The sequence below is a fragment of the Notamacropus eugenii genome, chromosome 3 (assembly GCF_028372415.1).
Source record: "Notamacropus eugenii isolate mMacEug1 chromosome 3, mMacEug1.pri_v2, whole genome shotgun sequence".
Lineage (NCBI taxonomy): Eukaryota > Metazoa > Chordata > Mammalia > Diprotodontia > Macropodidae > Notamacropus > Notamacropus eugenii.
The window spans coordinates 265,311,938-265,318,038 of NC_092874.1; the positions used below are offsets into that span (position 1 = coordinate 265,311,938).

General features: G+C 36.0%; 2 pseudogenes; both read left to right on the top strand.

Annotated features, from left to right (window-relative positions):
* The first annotated feature begins 459 nt into the window (after window positions 1–459).
* On the top strand, window positions 460–1,164 carry LOC140531520 (V-type proton ATPase subunit E 1-like; annotated as a pseudogene).
* Window positions 1,165–2,003: 839 nt separating this feature from the next.
* On the top strand, window positions 2,004–5,792 carry LOC140532040 (PRELI domain-containing protein 1, mitochondrial-like; annotated as a pseudogene).
* The last annotated feature ends 309 nt before the right edge of the window (window positions 5,793–6,101 follow it).

Here is a 6,101-nt window from a genome sequence, read left to right on the forward strand (position 1 = left end):
AAGCTAGACAAAGAACAAACTAAAAAGCCCAAATTAAATACTAAATTAAAAATTCTGAAAATCAAAGGTGAGATTAATCAAATTGAAAATAATGAAGATATTAAACTAATAAAATTAAGATCTTATTTTATGGGGAAAACAATAAAATAGATAATTTTAATCAAATTAAAAAATAAAAGAAGAAAACCAAATTACCAATATCAAATATGAAAAGGATGAGTTCCCCACCAATGAAAACAAAATTGAAAAACACACTTAGGAACCATTTTACCCAATTGTATGCCAATAAATCTGACAATCTAAATGAAATGGATGTATATTTACAAAAATGTTAATTGTCCAGATTAGCAGAAGAGGAAACAAAATACTTAAATCATCTCATCTTAAAAAAATAAATTGAAGGTTTCATCTGCTATGCTTGGAAGCTGACAACTCAATGTTGGAGTAGCTGCCGTCACCATGGCTCTCAGGGATGCTAACATCCAAAAGCAGATCAAACACATGATGACTTTCATCAAACAGGAAGCAAATAGAAGCCTGAAGAAATAGATGCAAAGGCAGAAGAAGAATTCAGCATTGAGAAAGGTTGTGTTGTGCAAACACAGACACTGAAGATAATGGAATATTATGAGAAGAAGGAGAAACAAATTGAGCAGAAGAAGAAAATTCAGATGTCCAACTTGATGAATCAGGCAAGATTGAAAGTCCTCAGAACCAGAGATGACCTTATCTCAGACTTATTAAATGAAGCAAAGTAGAGACTCTCCAAGGAAGTGAAAGATACAACCAGGTATCAGGTGCTTTTGGATGGTCTGGTCCTTCATGGTTTATAGCAATTGCTGGAGCCACAAATGATTTTCCATTGCAAAAAAGATCTCCTTTAGTCAAGGCTGCAGTGCAAAAAGCAATCCCTGTGTACAACATTGCTACTACAAAAGATGTTGATGTCCAAGTTGATCAGGAGGCATCCTTGCCAGAGAAAATAGTTGGAGGTGTTGAGATTTATAATGGGGATCATAAAATAAAAGTTTGTAATACCTTAGAAGGTAGACTGGATCTTATAGCCCAACACATGATGCCAGAAGTCCATGGGGCCTTGTTTGGTGCTAACGCCAACAGGAAATTTTTGGACTAAGCCTCTGATGAGGTGGGATCCATTCCGTCTGCTGTATTGATGAGTAATGTGTGTCTAAAATTGAAGAAACAACTATCAATGTTCCTCTTTTCTGATGCTCTGATAATGTCCTATGTTCTTCAGTGGAGTAACCTTTATGTAGAATGCCATTAGCCTAAATGTTAACTTTAGGAGAGGATTTATGGACTTAAACAGTCTAGAAGTGACCTAGTTCATCTAGAAGTAACTAAGTTCTGATCTCTACATTGTAGGGACAAGGGGAATACTTATCAGTTGCACGGTTTTCACTGAGAATCCTTCTATAATCTGCCTTAGATTGGAGTGAGCTGTGTATGTGAGGTATATCATAACCTCTTTGTAATTTATTCCTATAGGTTACTTTTATATGCATAAGGAACACGCATTCACTCTAGCATGAATAGTATTATCCCTATTAACAATCTGGGCTTAGAGGCTTTCCTCAGTTATATCTGTGATTCAAAAACCCAAACTATGAATATGCTTTATTTACTAAAATAAAAAATATGTGGATCAAACTAAAATAAATAAATAAATACATAAATTGAGCAAACCATTAATGAACTCCCCCCCAAAAATCTCTAGGGCTAGATGGATTTACAAATGAATTGTACAAAACATTTTAAGAACAACTAATTCTAATACTATATACACTATTTGAAAAAAAAATAGGCAAGGAAGAAGTCCAACCAAATTCCTTTTAAGACATAAATATGGTGCTAAGACTTAAACCAGAAGGGCCAAAACAAGGAAAATTATGAACTAATTTCTCTAGTGAATATTGATGGAAAAAATTTAAATAAAGTATTAGCAAAGGGATTACATCAATTTATCGTAAGGATAATACACTATGACCATGTGAGATTTGAACCAGGGATTCAGGGCTGGATCAATATTAAGAAAAATATCAGCACCATAGACCACATCAATAAAAAAATAAGCAGAAATCATATGATAATCTCAATACATACAGAAAAAGCTTTTGACAAAAAAAAATACAGCCATTCCTATTAAAAACACTAGAGAGAATAGGAATAAATGTAGTTTTCCTTAAAAAGATAAGTAGCAACTACACAGACCATTAGCAATCGTTATATATAATGGGGATAAGTTAGAAGCATTACCAATAAGATCAGGGATGAAGCAGGGATGCCAATTTTCAACACTATTATTCAATATTGTACTAGAAATGTTAGTGTTAGCAAAAAACAAAAACAAAAAAAGAAACTGAAAATTAAAATGGGCAATGAGGAAAGAGAAATATCACTCTTTGCAGATGATATGATGGTATGCTTAGAGAATCCTAGAGAATCAATTTAAAAACTACTTGAATAATTAATAACATTAACAAAGTTGCAGGATATTAAATAAATCCACATAGATCATTAGCATTTCAATGCACTACCAACAAAGCCCAGCAGTGAAAGACAGAAAAAGAAATTTCATTTTATGTTGCTGTGGATAATTGTATTGTTAATGTATTGTTGTTTATTGTTAATGTATTTTTGCTTCTTAATGTGAAGAGCTTTCCCATCCATTAATAAGCCTATGTGACCTGCTTGAGTCACATGGAAGCCTGAATTATATGAGTCTGTTGTTGTCACTGAACAGGTGCAGCAGAGGTGAGGGGAAATTAGTCAGACTAGTCAGAACTGAGGGAGAGAGAAAAAGCAGACAGCTGGCTGTGAGTTTTCCTTTGTGAGAAAGATCTGGCAGGGGAAAGGCTTAAGGATGCTGTTGTCCACTTCATTGTTATTGTGTATAAATTTCTTTGCTGCTATGATGGATTTGACTTTCTGGTGTTGGGATTTGGCTTTCTGGTGTTTGAAGAAATATTTTGTTTCTGTCTTCCATGTGGAGAGTCTGTTGTATTTCACAATTCAGAATTGTGACAGCACACTTGTGGCTGCTATGAATATCACATTGGTACCACAACAATATGAAATATTTGGCAAGACAAACCCAGGAATTATATGAACACAATTACAAAATAGTTTTTGTGCAAATAAGATCAGATCCAAACAATTAGAAAAATATCAATTGCTCCAGGTAAGGCCAAACTGATAGACTAAAAATGACGATATTACCCAAATTAACTTACTTATTCAGTGTCATACCAATCAAGCTACCAAAAATAATTTTATAGAGACAGAAAAAATAATAACAAAAAAATTCATCTAGAAGAAAAAAAGGTTAAGGATATCAAGTGAATTTATAAAAAAAAAAATCAAAGGAAAGTGGCCTGGCTATAGCAGATCTAAAAGTATATTATAAAACAACAATTATCAAAACTATTTGTTACTAGCCAAGAAATAAAGTGGTAGATCAGTGGAATAGGTTAGGTACACAAGACATAGTAGTAAATGACTATAGTAATCTACTATTTGATAAACCCAAAGACTATCTTCTTGGATGAGAACTCACTATTTGACAAAAATTGCTGGGAAAACTGGAAAATAGCATAGCAGAAACTAGGTCTAAACCAACACTTCACATTCCATATCAAGATAAGGCCAAAATGGGTGTATGATTTTGACATAAAAAGTGATCCAAAAGTAAATTAGGAGAGCAAGGAATAGTTTACCTGTCAGATCTATGGAGAAGAGTTTATAATCAAACAAGAGATATTGAATATTATAAAATACAAATTGAATAATTTTGATTACATTGAATTAAAAAGTTTTTGCACAAACAAAACCAAGGCAACTAAGATTAGGATAGCAGAAAGGTGAGAAATACTTTTTGCAACCAGTGTTTCTGATAAATGTCTTATTTCTAACATATAGAGAGAACTGAGTCAACTTTGTAAGACTACAAGTAATTCCCCAGTTGTTCAAAGGATATCAACAGGCGGTTTTCAGATGAAAAAAATTAAAGTTTTCTATACTCATATAAAAAAAATCTCTAGATCACTATTGATTAGAGAAATGGAAATTAAAATTTGAGGCACCACCTCACATTTATCAGGTTGACTAAGATGACAGAAAAGGAAAATGGCAAATGTTGGAGGATAAGTGGGAAAATTGAAACACTAATGCATTGTTGCTGAAGTTGTGAACTGATCAAACCATTCTGGAGAGCAATTTGGTACTATGCCCAAAGGGCTATAAAACTCTACATGCCCATTTATCCAGTCACACCAAAGAGATCATAAAAAAGGGTAAAGGACCTACATGTGCAAGATATTTATAACAGCTTTTATTTTCATTTTGGCAAAATGTTGGAAATTAAAGGGATACTCATCATTTGGGGAGCAACTAAACAAGTTGTCATACATGAATGTAATGGAATACTACCATAGTATAACGAATGATGAACAGGCAGATATCAGAAAAACCTGGAAAGATGAATTGATGTTGAGTGAAGTGAGAACCAGGAGAACATTTTGCACAGTAACAGCAACATTGTGCAATGATCAATTATGATAGACTTAGCTCCTCTTAGCAATACGATGATCTAGGCCAATTCCAAAAGACTCATGACAGAAAATACTATCCACATTCAGAGAAAGAACTATGGAATCTGAATGCAGATCAAAGCATGATATTATACATAGCATTTTCCAAGGATTGAAGAGATCTGAGATAACTTAGCTGAGTAGCAACAAGTCAATATTAAGAGAGATACTGGAGATACAAGAAAGAAAGACATTTAAAGAAGGGAATGAAATCAAAACAGTAGACTGCAATATTGAGGGACACTTAAAGAAACCTTTCTCTAATCATCTTTTCAGTGAAATAAGGGGATAGATCATCTACTGTAAGAATAAGGTTTGGAACCCAGCGACTGGACACCCCTTCATGGAGGCATTGGTGACAGCTGTTTTGGGAAGATGATGAGGAGCACAAGCCCAGCAACCCATCTTTCTCCCACCCCTTGATACTGTGGGCTCCCTGACACTGCCCATACCCCAACCCCTGCCAGGACTAGGGTAAAGTATTTCCTGGGGCAGAGCATGCTCCAGAGCTCCTGGGACCAACTGTTTGTTTCCCTCTGGCTTTACCACAACCCCTACAAGCACCTAATTTCATCATGTAGCTCTCCATGGTGATCTCCAGTGTTGTGTATTTCCCATGTAGCAAGCATGTGCTGACAGAGGACACTGCACCAGGATGTGACTCAGAAGCTGCTGTCCAGGTAGATTCTAACAAAGACCAACAGAATGCCCTGCTGGGTGAAGCACTTCTTTCTTGCTAATGTAGGCCACTTGGTGTACATCCTCAAGGACTCCATCATGGACCTACAGAACCAGACCATGACCACTTTCACCTGGAACATCAACCATGCCTGGATGATGGTGGAGGAAAGATATGTTAACTGTTTGAACCCTGAAAAAAGTGACTGGGCTGAAATCCAATGGGAGGCCTAAGTCTCCTCCAGTTTGTTTGTGATCTCCAGAGCTGTACAGGAGTTTGGCTTAGCTTGATTCAAAAGTAATGTGACCAAGACCATCAAAGGTTTGGAGTACACCTTGGCCAAACTGCAGGGTGAAGCTCCTTCTAAAGCACTTGTTGAAACAGCTAAGGAAGCGACTGAGACAGTGAAAGAATTTGCTTTTGCAGCTACCTAGAAGGCCAAGGACCTGGCCAGCAACGCAACCACCAAGATTAAGTAGCAGCAACAGAGACATTATGTTTAAAGGAGTCACCTTACCACTTCCCCTGCAACAAAAAGGCCCTGCTGCCCTCCAGATCGCTAGTACCCAAGACTGGGAGCCTCTTGGCAAGACTTGGCATTGGACATGGAGCCTCAGCTCCTGAGCAGACCGTCAACACAATGTAAGCCCACAGACAATCAAGCTCTTATCCCATTATCTGCCCTGTGTCCAAGTTGTAATTTATCATTAAAAATCAATTTTCAGTGCAAAAAAAAAAAAGAATAAGTTTGGGACTTGCAATTGAAGACTTGATGAGAACAAAAACATTTGAAAGAGTCAGTCAGAGGATTG